At 45.9% G+C, this 13137-nt stretch overlaps 1 pseudogene; it reads left to right on the top strand.

Annotated features, from left to right (window-relative positions):
- The first annotated feature begins 6846 nt into the window (after nucleotides 1–6846).
- Nucleotides 6847–12644, top strand: LOC124002303 (annotated as a pseudogene).
- The last annotated feature ends 493 nt before the right edge of the window (nucleotides 12645–13137 follow it).

Genomic DNA, 13137 nt, shown 5'->3' with positions numbered 1-13137 from the left:
CTTCAATGCCATACAGCACTCCTTCCGTGGCCTCCAACTGCTCTTAAACGCGAGTAAAACCAAATGCATGCTTTTCAACCGATCGCTGCCTGCACCCGCATGCCCGACTAGCATCACCACCCTGGATGGTTCCGACCTTGAATATGTGGACATCTATAAGTACCTAGATGTCTGGCTAGACTGCAAACTCTCCTTCCAGACTCACATCAAACATCTCCAATCGAAAATCAAATCAAGAGTCGGCTTTCTATTCCGCAACAAAGCCTCCTTCAATCACGCCGCCAAGCTTACCCTAGTAAAACTGACTATCCTACCGATCCTCGACTTCGGCGATGTCATCTACAAAATGGCTTCCAACACTCTACTCAGCAAACTGGATGCAGTCTATCACAGTGCCATCCGTTTTGTCACTAAAGAACCTTATACCACCCACCACTGCGACTTGTATGCTCTAGTCGGCTGGCCCTCACTACATATTCGTTGCCAGACCCACTGGCTCCAGGTCATCTACAAGTCCATGCTAGGTAAAGCTCCGCCTTATCTCAGTTCACTGGTCACGATGGCAACTCCCATCCGTAGCACGCGCTCCAGCAGGTGTATCTCACTGATCATCCCTAAAGCCAACACCTCATTTGGCCACCTTTCGTTCCAGTACTCTGCTGCCTGTGACTGGAACGAACTGCAAAAATTGCTGAAGTTGGAGACTTTTATCTCTCTCACCAACTTCAAACATCATTATAATCATTATAATTAAGAACAAAATATTATTTTCAATGACGGCCTAGGAACAGTGGGTTAACTGCCTGTTCAGGGGCAGAACTACGAATTTGCAACCTTCCGGTTACTAGTCCAACCTCTAACCACTAGGCTATCCTGCCGCACTGCGTAATTACAGAGAGAGCGATTGTGGAGATAAAGGAGTGCTGGTGTGATTAATCAGTCTGGTCTCTAGTCAACCTTAATGACATCATCCCTGGAAAAGTCATCATCAGTCTTTTTTTCTTCCTTCTCTGAAGCAGTCTCTCTCATGACCTCAGAGCCCCTCCTCTTCCTCCTCTTCCTGAACAGAGGAAAGTAGGACAGCCCATGGAATCATGAGTGTGCTGTTCAGACACAAAACAGGGACACAATAATTGGCTTTTAACCATGAGTTTATACACGTATAGCAAGCCATAGTATTGGTATATTGGTGATGATGATACTGTAAGTTACTTCATCGTCTGAGGACACCAGGAGGGCTCTGAGCCCATGCACAGCGGCATACATCAGACAGTGATGGGGGCATGAGGGAAGCCCTACAATATTATGTTTTTCTAAGTCGTGAGAAAAGAGCAGGACATTTTGAAAAGTAATCTTTAAACATGTTGTACTTTTCTTGAATGGATTTTTGTAATTGACTAAAACAAGCAGACAATAAAATTGCGTTTGAGCCAATGGGTAACCTAGGTAACCACAGGTTGTTTTTCCCACAGTCAGGCGAGGCTGTTACGTTATATTCAATATCGACTAGAATATTTTTCAATCATTACTTATTGACGTTCAGGTCTCTCATCATCATCGAATCTCTGCTAACTAGCAGCATGCTGATGATTTGTTTAGCATAGCATTGTTGAATGAAAATAATGATTAGAATGAACGACTGGGTCAAAACATGAGAAAATAACTAACGGTAACAACTTCAGAATGCAACAGTTATTCGATGCGGGCCTATTGAGGTAAGGGAAATAACGGCTGTGAGTGTCCATCCGTGTGAGAGCTCACTCAATAGTTAGTTATTGGCTGAACAGAAAGCGTTGGAGTGCCATTTTAGCTGGCAACGATAAGAGTGGGACGTCTCATTCTCCGCCAAAGAAGAGACAAGCACTGACTGACTGTCTGTCACCAACCAGCGCCTGGACCATGCACGGATAGTTCTTCCACCTGTGTGCCATCAACGGACACGTCACCATTAACATAACCAAGCTATTTGGTAAGCTCGGACTCGCCAACCATAGTTGTTGCCTATGTACTGTAGGCTTATTGGATATTTATTCAATCATTATTTATTGAAATGGTTGTCTCGCATCATCATCATCATCGACTCTCTGCTAGCTAGCTACATGCCAATTTGTTTAGCGTAGCAACATCGAATGCATATACTTATTAGAATGAACAACTGGGCCAACAGTTAACAACAGCCCATAAGTCAGGAGTTATCACAAATTATACCACAGCGTTGTTGAATATTCATTTCTCATTGGTTAGAAGTGTATTCTAGAATGGACATTAAAACCAGATAATGGGACAGTTAGTAAAGATATCGAGGGCACCTTGCAATATGTGCCTACACATGCAGACCATACTTACTGCAAAGTTAGAGAAAGCTAAACCAACAACCACACCAACCTAAATTGGATTAATTGTAAATGCAGGTCCAACGGATACTTATTTTTTGGGAGCATCTGATGACCTAATGTGGTAAGTGACGAAAATGAATTTCTCTGGTCCCCATGTTGCAGTTATGACGCAAGTGTCGCTATGTTGTCAAATCCTCCCACATGTTTCTAGGTTGACCAGCTGTTTTCAGCAATTGGTATTTTTTTAAATTCGGTTGTAATATTGGCAGGTTTGCTAGCAACAACCTATTTAGCTAGCTTAGTGTTTGATATTCAATGCGATCTCCTCGTAATGAACAGTGTCCTGATCAGAAAGCAAACTTTTCTTAGGCATTATGCATTCTAGACCGTGCATTATTTCCCTATAACGCATAGTATTATTTGTATGGTACAATTCAATGGATATAGTTCATTCTATGTTTGAGCTGCCTTTGAAAGGAAACGTCGATTTTTGTTGTTGCCATTGTTGAATTCCATCTTCATAATAGCAAGAAAGGACTGATCATTCGGTTAGCTAAAGTATTACGTCTGTTTGTTTGGTTACCAGGGCAACTTCTGTCACAACTTCTGCTAGCTACTTGTTGAACATATTTTTAGCAGCAAATTAACACATTTCTAGAAGAACATTTTAAATTGTAGCCATGGTATATAACGGATACTCAACTCGTGGCTCTATGCGTTCTCTGGAAAATAACTCTGTGGAGTTATGTGGAGTCATTTTTGGGGTGTCCCTTGAGGGAATTTTACAGCGCTAGTACAACCACTATATAAAGTTTGGACTTCTTTATAAAAAAAATGCTTTATATCAAAAAACGTATTGCTTAGAACATAAACCCATGTTCTACAGTGTCAAAAGCTTTATAAAAATCAACAAACATAAGAAAATGGTCTAATGTTGTTATGGTCTAATGTTGTTATGGTCTAATGGTCTAATGTTGTTATCGTAGAATGTATGCACACATGACTGTAAGTCGCTTTGGATAAAAGCGTCTGCTAAATGGCATATATTATTATATATTATATATTAAAACTATCATCAAGGATGAGGTCATTATAGTCAATCATATCTAAGATCAACCTGATGTTATTACTAATGTGTCGACCATGCATAAAACCAGATTGCTCTTCATCAATTATATGATGCAAGCCTTGTTTCAACTTCTTAGCAAATACAAGGGCAAGTCATTTCCCATCAGTATTCAACAGGCTAATGGGTCTCCAGTTGTCAATATAAAGACTATCCTTATTAGGTTTGGGAATCAAAGTAATTACACCTTGCTTTAAGGAAGCCTTAAGGAAGCCTTAAGCTTTAAGGAAGCCTTAAGGAAGCTTTAAGCTTTAAGGAAGCCTTTTTCTTTTGATTTTTGGAACCTAGCAAGAATGAAAGGAATCAATTTATCATTGAATGCTTTATAAAACTCACTTATTAAACCATTTCCAGGGGACCTATTGTCCTTAAGACTTTTAATGCAGTCTTTTATCTCAATTTCAGATAACTTATCATCACAAAAATCCCTGAAATCATTACCTATCTTCTTAGCAATGTTTGCTACATTGTCTAAGAAAAGATCCATATTGGAAGTTGACTGGGGTGATGTATACAGATTCTGATAAAACTGGGCAACATGCTGAGAGATTTCTTTTGGATTTTCATTGGGAGTATTACTGATCATTAATTTACATATTTATTTTCTCCTGCCCTTTTTTCTCTCCCTCTTCCATCCATTTTCATCTTGATCTTACAAACGCTCCCTGGGCCTTTTCCTCATAGATACAGTCTGATTGCATTTGCAATGATGATAGCGCCAATAATTCTTGATTAGTTAGTTCAGTTTTTTTAGGATAATCCATTATTCCCTTTATGATGTCATATTCTTTCTCTCTCTTGGCACAAGCCTTGGTTCTCTATAGTGTTGAGGTCAGAGCGTGACTAGGGGGGTGTTCTAGTTTTCATATTTCTATGTTGGTGTGCTTGGTATGGTTCCCAATTAGAGGCAGCTGGTAATTGTTGCCTCTAATTGGAGATCATATTTACGTAGCCTTTTTCCCCACCTGTGTTTTGTGGGATATTATTTTGTGTTTTGTGCATCACGTAGTGACATTTCGTAGTTTCTTTATTGTTTTGTTGTGTAGTTAACTTACTTTAAATAAATAAGATGTGGAACCCAGATCACGCTGCACGTTGGTCCGAGTATGCTTCCAACGACGATCGCGACTGAATATCCCACCACAACAGGACCAAGCAGCGTCCCCATGAGGAGAAGGTATCCTGGACTTGGGAGGAGATATTGGATGGGAAGGGATCCTGGACTTGGGAGGAGATATTGGATGGGAAGGTATCCCGGACTTGGGAGGAGATATTGGATGGGAAGGGATCCTGGACTTGGGAGGAAATCCTGGCAGGACAGGATCACCTTCCGTGTCATTTGTCCGGTGCCATGTGTGCCGGCTTTACGCACCAGGTCTCCAGTGCGCCTCCACACCCCAGTACGTCCTGTGCCAGCTCCTTGCACTTCCCGTGCGAAGTGTGTCATCGAACCGGTACAATTGATGCTGGCTATACGCACCAGGTCTCCAGTACGCCTCCACAGCCTAGTACGTCCTGTGCCAGCTCCACGCATCAGGCCTCCAGTGCACCTCTCCAGTCCGGTATGTCCTGTGCCTGCTCCACGCACTCGCCCTGAAGTGTGTGTCACCAGTCCGGTGTGCCACCTGTATCGGCTCCACGCACAAGGCCTACAGTGTGCCTCCCCTGTCCGGTATGTCCTGTGCCAGCTCCACGCACTCGCCCTGAAGTGTGTGTCACCAGTCCGGTGCCACCTGTATCAGCTCCACACACTAGGCCTCCAGTGCGTATTCACAGTATTCACAATATATGACCCTTAAAGTTGCCTTTTACAATAGCGACACCTGCTGACCATTTAGTACCAAATGAAAACCAAATATCATTCCCCCATTGACACTTCCAAAACACAGTATCTGTTATGAGTGGAATTCTGATCAGCAAAGGGTCCAAATGATTAGGGTGAGGCACATTGGCTACTAACAGCTTACTACACAACATACACTTAGTATTACTTTCTTAGTTACAGTCTCCCTGGCATATTACATAATTTATGCAACAGCATACAATACATTTTTGGACTCATCTTGTTGTGCTATGCTCACTTGAGCAGGAAGGTGACGCAGCAGTCCTTCAGGGGCAAATTTCATCACTAAACTTTGTTAAACTTTGTTTTCAAAGTCTGGCATTCTCTGGATTTATGGTGCTTTCAAGACTACTGCGAAAGCACCATAAAACGAGGTCGAATCATGATGACGTCAATGATCATCAGATCGGAGCTCTAGAAAGAGGCCCCAGTTTCCTACTTCCAATTCGAGTTGGATGACCTTGAAAACCTATTTTCCCAGTTGGAGCTCATTTTTTTCAAGTTCCCAGTTGTTTTGAAGTCACTAAAATCAGATTTCCCAGTTCTGAGTTTACAGTTGTTTTGAGCGCGGCAGAAGTCATGCTGGATTGACAGCGTGGCCAATGTTTAATGTTTATCCTTTTAAGCTCTTAAACCCATACTTGGGACACACCCACTCCACTGAATAGCAGGCTTGTGATTTCTTTGCAATGCTTGCAGTTAGTCACTGATTCCTTCCAAACCACTCATTGTTGAATTTGCGATTTCCAACTTGTTGTGTAATGTTTATGTTCAATGGCTGATGAACACTGATATGTTTGATCTACAATTTCTCTTCATTATTTCTCTTCATATGACAAGGATTGAAAAGGATTTGCAAGTAGATTGTCGACTTGATTCATGATGATGCTGACTGGTAGCTAAAATTTAGAAAGTGTGATCAGTCCAATCAAAGCTACTGAAGATATTTACTATGGGTGCATAATTTAGGAAATATATCATTTTTTGGATCGAGGCTATCTGGCTGCAGACAACAAGTGGTGGCATGGATTGCTCAGCCTTACCTACAGTATTTCATGTGATGTAATGTAGTAATTGAACAGTCTCATCTTCTTCTTCTTTAATGGGCTACAGATGCTGATGCTGCACATAGCCTACACACATAATTTGTGCGCATCAATTATTTTGAAATGTAAAATTCTGTTATGCTTTTTCCTGCTTGTAAAAAGCGAAATGACATCACTTTTTCTGTGCACAGAAGCCTACATTAGGATGTTTTGCCATTCATTTTAGATATCGGATCAGTGATCAGGCCATTTATTGTGCGCTCATGTGTGACAGCGTATCACTTTCATCACTTTTGTTTTGGTGTTTCACATTACAATTTCTGTTTGACTGTATTAGCAAAGCCTCTGCGATCGAATTGTCCCTGCCCGCCGGGTTCAAGCGATGGGAGCTCCTAAAGCGGGATCCCCATTTGCCTTGGCTCCAGCCCAGATGATCTGAAGCTCTGTTGAGGACCAGAAAGGAGAGGGGGCTTGGCTTTGGGAAGCTTGGACTTGATGCTATCATGTCCAGACAGCAGCATGTTCTCTCCCAATTTGGAAGTTGATACCACTGCGGAAGACACAGCGCCCAACACCCCCAATGACGGAGACGATGTACCGGCCAGCATTGATGTACTGGAAGAGGTGAGAGTTAATGCACCATTTTCATTCAAATGCAGAAGGCTAAGCGTTTAAATGCAGATTACATGATAGGAATGACAGCATCATCCTGAAAGCGCATAATGGTGTTGCCTTTTTTATGAATTAAAATGTCATGATAGATAGCCTTCTACACGCAGTCTCGTAATAAAAGGCAGACACTCAATATCTGTGGGCCTATACATGTAGCCCATATCATATATTGATTGTTGCTATTCATGTCATGTCTATTTCAGCCCTCTGCTCAGATGGAAGGAATTCTATACTGAGTGCAATTGGTAACCACAACATCCTTTATCTGTTCACTAGAGTCTAATAATCACTATTAATTCACCAGCAAAATACTATTTAATTTAATAGTTTCTCTGTATGATGTCCATCCCTAACATCATATCTACATGAATGTAATTCTGCATTCAAAAGTACTGTGTTATGTATAACACATTAAATAATCCGCCAGAAGTGCCAGTCAGCCAGGATCTGCCAGAACTGCCAGTCGGCCAGGATCTGCCAGTCAGCCAGGATCCGCCAGTCTGCCAGGATCTGCCAGAACTGCCAGTCGGCCAGGATCTGCCAGTCGGCCAGGATCTGCCAGTCAGCCAGGATCCGCCAGTCTGCCAGGATCAGTTAGATCCGCCATTCAGCCAGGATCCGCCAGTGTGCCAGGATCCGCCAGGATCCACCAGTCTGCCAGGATCCGCCAGTCAGCCAGGATCCGCCAGTCGGCCAGGATCTGCCAGTCGGCCAGGATCCGCCAGGATCCGCCAGAACTGCCAGTCGGCCAGGATCCGCCAGTCGGCCAGGATCCGCCAGTCGGCCAGGATCCGCCAGTCAGCCAGGATCTGCCAGTCAGCCAGGATCTGCCAGTCAGCCAGGATCAGTTAGATCCGCCATTCAACCAAGATCCGCCAGTCTGCCAGGATCCACCAGTCAGCCAGGATCCGCCGGAAGTGCCAGTCAGCCAGGATCTGCCAGAACTGCCAGTCGGCCAGGATCTGCCAGACGGCCAGGATCTGCCAGTCGGCCAGGATCTGCCAGTCGGCCAGGATCCACCAGTCTGCCAGGATCAGTTAGATCCGCCATTCAGCCAGGATCCGCCAGTGTGCCAGGATCCGCCAGTCTGCCAGGATCCACCAGTCTGCCAGGATCCGCCAGTCAGCCAGGATCCGCCAGTCAGCCAGGATCCGCCAGAACTGCCAGTCGGCCAGGATCCTCCAGAACTACCAGTCAGCCAGGATCCTCCAGAACTACCAGTCAGCCAGGATCCGCCAGAACTGCCAGTCAGCCAGGATCCGCCAGTTTGCCAGGATCTGCCAGATCTACCAGTCGGCCAGGATCTGCCAGTCGGCCAGGATCTGCCAGTCAGCCAGGATCAGTTAGATCCGCCATTCAGGATCCGCCAGGATCCGCCAGTCTGCCAGGATCCGCCAGTCTGCCAGGATCTGCCAGAAGTGCCAGTCAGCCAGAACTGCCAGTCGGCCAGGATCCGCCAGTCTGTCAGGATCCGCCAGTCTGCCAGGATCTGCCAGTCGGCCAGGATCTGCAGGTCGGCCAGGATCCGCCAGTCTGCCACGATCAGTTAGATCCGCCATTCAGCCAGGATCCGCCAGTGTGCCAGGGTCTGCCAGGATCCACCAGTCAGCCAGGATCCGCCAGTCTGCCAGGATCCACCAGTCAGCCAGGATCCGCCAGTCTGCCAGGATCCGCCAGTCTGCCAGGATCTGCCAGAACTACCAGTCAGCCAGGATCCGCCAGTCTGCCAGGATCTGCCAGTCAGCCAGGATCTGCCGGAACCACCAGCCAGCCAGGATCTGGTAGATCCATCAACCTGCCTGAGCTTCCTCTCACTCCCGAGCTTCCTCTCACTCCCGAGCTTCCCCTCGGTCCCGAGCTTCCCCTCGGTCCCGAGCTTCCCCTCGGTCCCGAGCTTCCCCTCGGTCCCGCTTCCCCTCGGTCCCGAGCTTCCCCTCGGTCCCGAGCTTCCCCTCAGTCCCGAGCTACCTCAGTCCAGTGGGGCCCGTTGTTAGGTTTCCTAGGCCAAGGCTAGTGGCGAGGGTCTCCACTCAAGGGACACTAAGGAGGTGGACTAAGACAATTATGGAGTGGGGTCCACGTCCAGCGCCAGAGCCACCACCGCGGACAGATGCCCACCCAGACCCTCCCCTATCGGTTTAGGTTGTGCGTTCGCAGTCCGCACCTGGGGGGGGGGGGGGGGGGGGGGTTCTGTCACGTTCTGTCCATCGTTCGTATGTGTTTTCCTTGTTTTAGTGTTGGTCAGGATGTGAGCTGGGTGGGCATTCTATGTTGTGTGTCTGGTTTCTATTTCTATGTTTGGCCTGATATGGTTCTCAATCAGAGGCAGGTGTTAGTCATTGTCTGTGATTGGGAACCATATTTAGGTAGCCTGTTTTGTGTTGGGTTTTGTGGGTGATTGTTCCTGTCTCTGTGTTTGCACCAGATAGGACTGTTTAGGTTTTCACTTTTCTTGTTTTGTATAGTCTGTTCATGTATAGTCGTCTTTATTTAAAAAAACGCCTCTCTTTCACCAGAAGAAAACCCTTACAGATGCTCTAAAAAGGTCAATGCTGTTTTGGATGTTTTGCTTGTGTTGGCATGATTGCATGTCCCGTCTGAGTCAGCCCTTTCTGTCTGGTCTGATTCGTTTGGTTCATAACCTTCATGTGAAACACTTTACCAGTAACACATTATTTTCTGTTACTGTACCACAAACTGAATTTTGATCTGCCCAGAGTACCCCAGAAGTACTGTACCACCTCATGTGCATTTTACTAGTAGGCCCTATGGTCTCATGAGTCTTCTCAAGTACCCCTTGTGGATAAACAAAGTACCCCTAGGGGTCCTAGTACCCCTGGTTGGGAACCACTGTGTTATTGGAACCAAGTTGACTGATGATTGACTCATGAGTCATTGCTGACTGAGCTCTCCTTTGAGCACATATCAGTTAATGAGACGTTTCTTGCATGAAGCAACACTAATTCTGAGAGCTGAAAAGACCACAATGACACTTCCACTATGTTGTCAATGGATCTTCATGGGTGAATGGCTATAGACACCTGAAGGACCGTAATTAGTTATACTTTGTCTTGTTGTATTCAGCTAAGTTAACCCTGCCTATTTGTAATGTTTTCTGGCCAGTTGCCTTGGGTCTAACTCATTGTACTGAAACAAAATAGAGAAACTTTGTGAGAATGTCCCTGCTGAAGAGGAGACATTTCGTTGGCAGTCAGAATTGCAAATGTGAGCACTTTCGAAGACTGGTTGCTGCACTGAACTGTTCACTTGACACTCAGCAGATATAGGGCACACAGAATGTGTAATCCAATGACTTGTGTGTTTGATTCTGTTGTGGTCAAGTTTAGTATAGAAAGTCAACGTTCATTTTAGCAGCCGTCTGAGGTCATAGATTATTTAACGAGTCACTGGGGGATTGAGGATACACATGCCTTGTTGGACATGGTGCATGCTTTCTATAACACAAGCAAAGATGCTTGAAACATTAGCAGAAACATAGGGGGACTGAAAATACAGTTGTGAGGGAGGATTTTGGGACGAATGTTAGTTGTACATTGAGCTAATGTGATTTAGCAGCTGTTCCCATTGCAGCATAGCCTAATTAAATTACATTCACGTGACCTACATGCTATCGCTCGAACCTCATTTACTGCATTCTGAGTTTAGAAAAGCTCAGCACATTTACAGCCCTGTCATGTTCATTTGCCCACAGCAAAATTGGACCAGTGCCATTTTTTAGGCTCATTGGCGGTGGACTCCCTTTTCATCATGTTTTACCATTCTCTTTCATGTGGTACTGTAGATCTATTATTCATGTGACAATGTTGCTTTCTGTCCCGTTAAAAACCTTTCAACCTGTATAGGTACATATCAAATAGACTACATTGTAATCCAGCATGCCTTAAACACAGCCATATCATCGAACTGATTCATCAGACATAGTGTCACAGGAAAGAAGAAACGTAAATAAACTGTTGTACTTTTATTAGATCACACTGCTAAAAGTTATTTAAATGCAGCCTCTTGTCATACACATCTATATTTTCAAAGTTAGAGTATTGTATGTAAGCTTTTTTCTCACACCGTTTCTCTTTTTCCTCCTCTCTTTTCCTGCATCAGCGGCCTGCGAAACAGTCCTTGAGTGCCTGTATGTGTCCAGAGTCCCACTGTCGGTGCCTTCTGCTCTCCCTGCCGATGTACAGCTGCCTGGGCGCTGTGGCTTGGTGCCAGCTCACCCGAGTCACCAAGCTCAGCTTCGACTCATCCGTCACCTCCCTGACTTCCATTTCCTCAATCAAGGAGGTTGGCATGGGAGGAGGCGCTATGATTTACCATGACAGCCCCTGCTCTGATGGCTATGTGTACATCCCTCTTGCCTTCCTGTTCATGCTCTATGTCGTCTACCTGGTAGAGTGTTGGCACTGCTGGACTCGCAGTGAGCTACAATGTAAGGCTGATGTGGATAGCGTGTATGAGTACCTATTGAGGATGTGACAAGCCCGTCCGTGTGTTTGGTGGAAGGTCATACGTTACCATTTTGTTCAGAGGACCAGACAGGTGACCCACTACCGGATCGGGGAAGCCTACACCACCACCCAGGTCTACCATGAGCGGGTCAACACACACGAGGGTGAGGGAGGGTTTGATTATAGTCGCTGTGGTATGTGGGACATCTCACGGGATCTACGGGATCTACTTGGACTGGAGAGCCACCCGGCAACAAAACTTTGTTTCGGTTTTGCTGGGGCTGGACCAGAAAATAATTACCTCAACCAACGTGCCAGGTTCTTCTCAGAGATTGAGGGTTTAAATGACTACATGGAGGCTCGAGAGGGGTTGCAACTGAAAAATTTTAACTTTAAAGAGCATCTGATAGCCTACGTGGACCCTTACCGGTTGCCCTGGTATACTTCTCAGGTGTCGTTCTGGTCCACTGCTCTTCTCATGCTGTCCTGGCCCCTGAGGGTGCTTATAGAGTACCGTACAGCCTTTGTGCACTACCATGTTGAGAAGCTCTTTGGGTTGGAGGACAGCCACAACAGCCCCTCTCCAATAGAAGAGGTTTCTGTCAGGAGAGTTCTCCCTCAGGTAGATACAGTGGATAGCCCTGAGCTGGAGTGGCACATCCTCTCTGAGGAGAGTTCTCCCTCGGGTAGATACAGTGGATAGCCCTGAGCTGGAGTGGCACATCCTCTCTGAGGAGAGTTCTCCCTCGGGTAGATACAGTGGATAGCCCTGAGCTGGAGCGGCACATCCTATCCAACCACCAGTTGAACCCCAGCTACTCAAAGGCCATGCTGATTAACCTGGCGTCTTCAGACTCTGGTACAGCTGAAGATACCAGGTCCTCTAACTACTTCCTGCTGGACAGCCACCCAGCCCAGAGCTATGGCATGCTGGTGCAGGACTGTGAGCACTGCTGCCAGCTTCAGAGCGAGGTTGGATAGAGGCGGGCCATCACCAGCTCCAGTTGTTCCTCAGTCTTCTCCCGTCATGTCTTGTTCCATCCCTGGACAACTCACGCTTCTCACTGTGCCGCATGTACGGTTCTCTGCACACCGTGCGCCTGTGGAGGAGCCTCAAGCCAGCTGGCTCTCAATGAGAGCCCGCCCACTTACCGGGACGCACGCTTCTTCCCCGTCCTAATTGTGCACCGGCCCAAGTGCTGCTGTAGTGGCGACTCCACCACAGAGGTGCGGCGCTACTTTGTCGGCCAGGGATCCACCTGCCTGGAAACCTCACTCTGAGAGGCCAAGAGACATTTGACTGATTCGGTTACAATATATTCCAAATAAAGAGATTGTGAGTAGAGGTCGACCGATTAATCGGAATGGAGGATTAATTAGGGTCCATTTCAAGTTTTCATAACAAATCGGAAATCGGTATTTTTGGACACCGATTGGGCCGATTTTATTTTTTATTTTTGTTACACCTTTATTTAACGAGGCAAGTCAGTGAAGAACACATTCTTATTTTCAATGACTGCCTAGGAACAGTGGATTAACTGCCACTTTCGTGCGTTTTGCCAGCAGCTCTTCGCAATGCTTCAAGCATTGAACTGTTTATGACTTCAAGCCTATCAACACCCGAGATTAGGCTGGTGTAACCGATGTG

The sequence above is a fragment of the Oncorhynchus gorbuscha genome, linkage group LG17 (genome assembly GCF_021184085.1).
Source record: "Oncorhynchus gorbuscha isolate QuinsamMale2020 ecotype Even-year linkage group LG17, OgorEven_v1.0, whole genome shotgun sequence".
In the NCBI taxonomy this organism is placed as follows: Eukaryota; Metazoa; Chordata; class Actinopteri; order Salmoniformes; family Salmonidae; genus Oncorhynchus; species Oncorhynchus gorbuscha.
The sequence above is the reverse complement of the archived record's forward strand: the minus strand, read 5'-3'. Positions and strand labels throughout refer to the sequence as shown.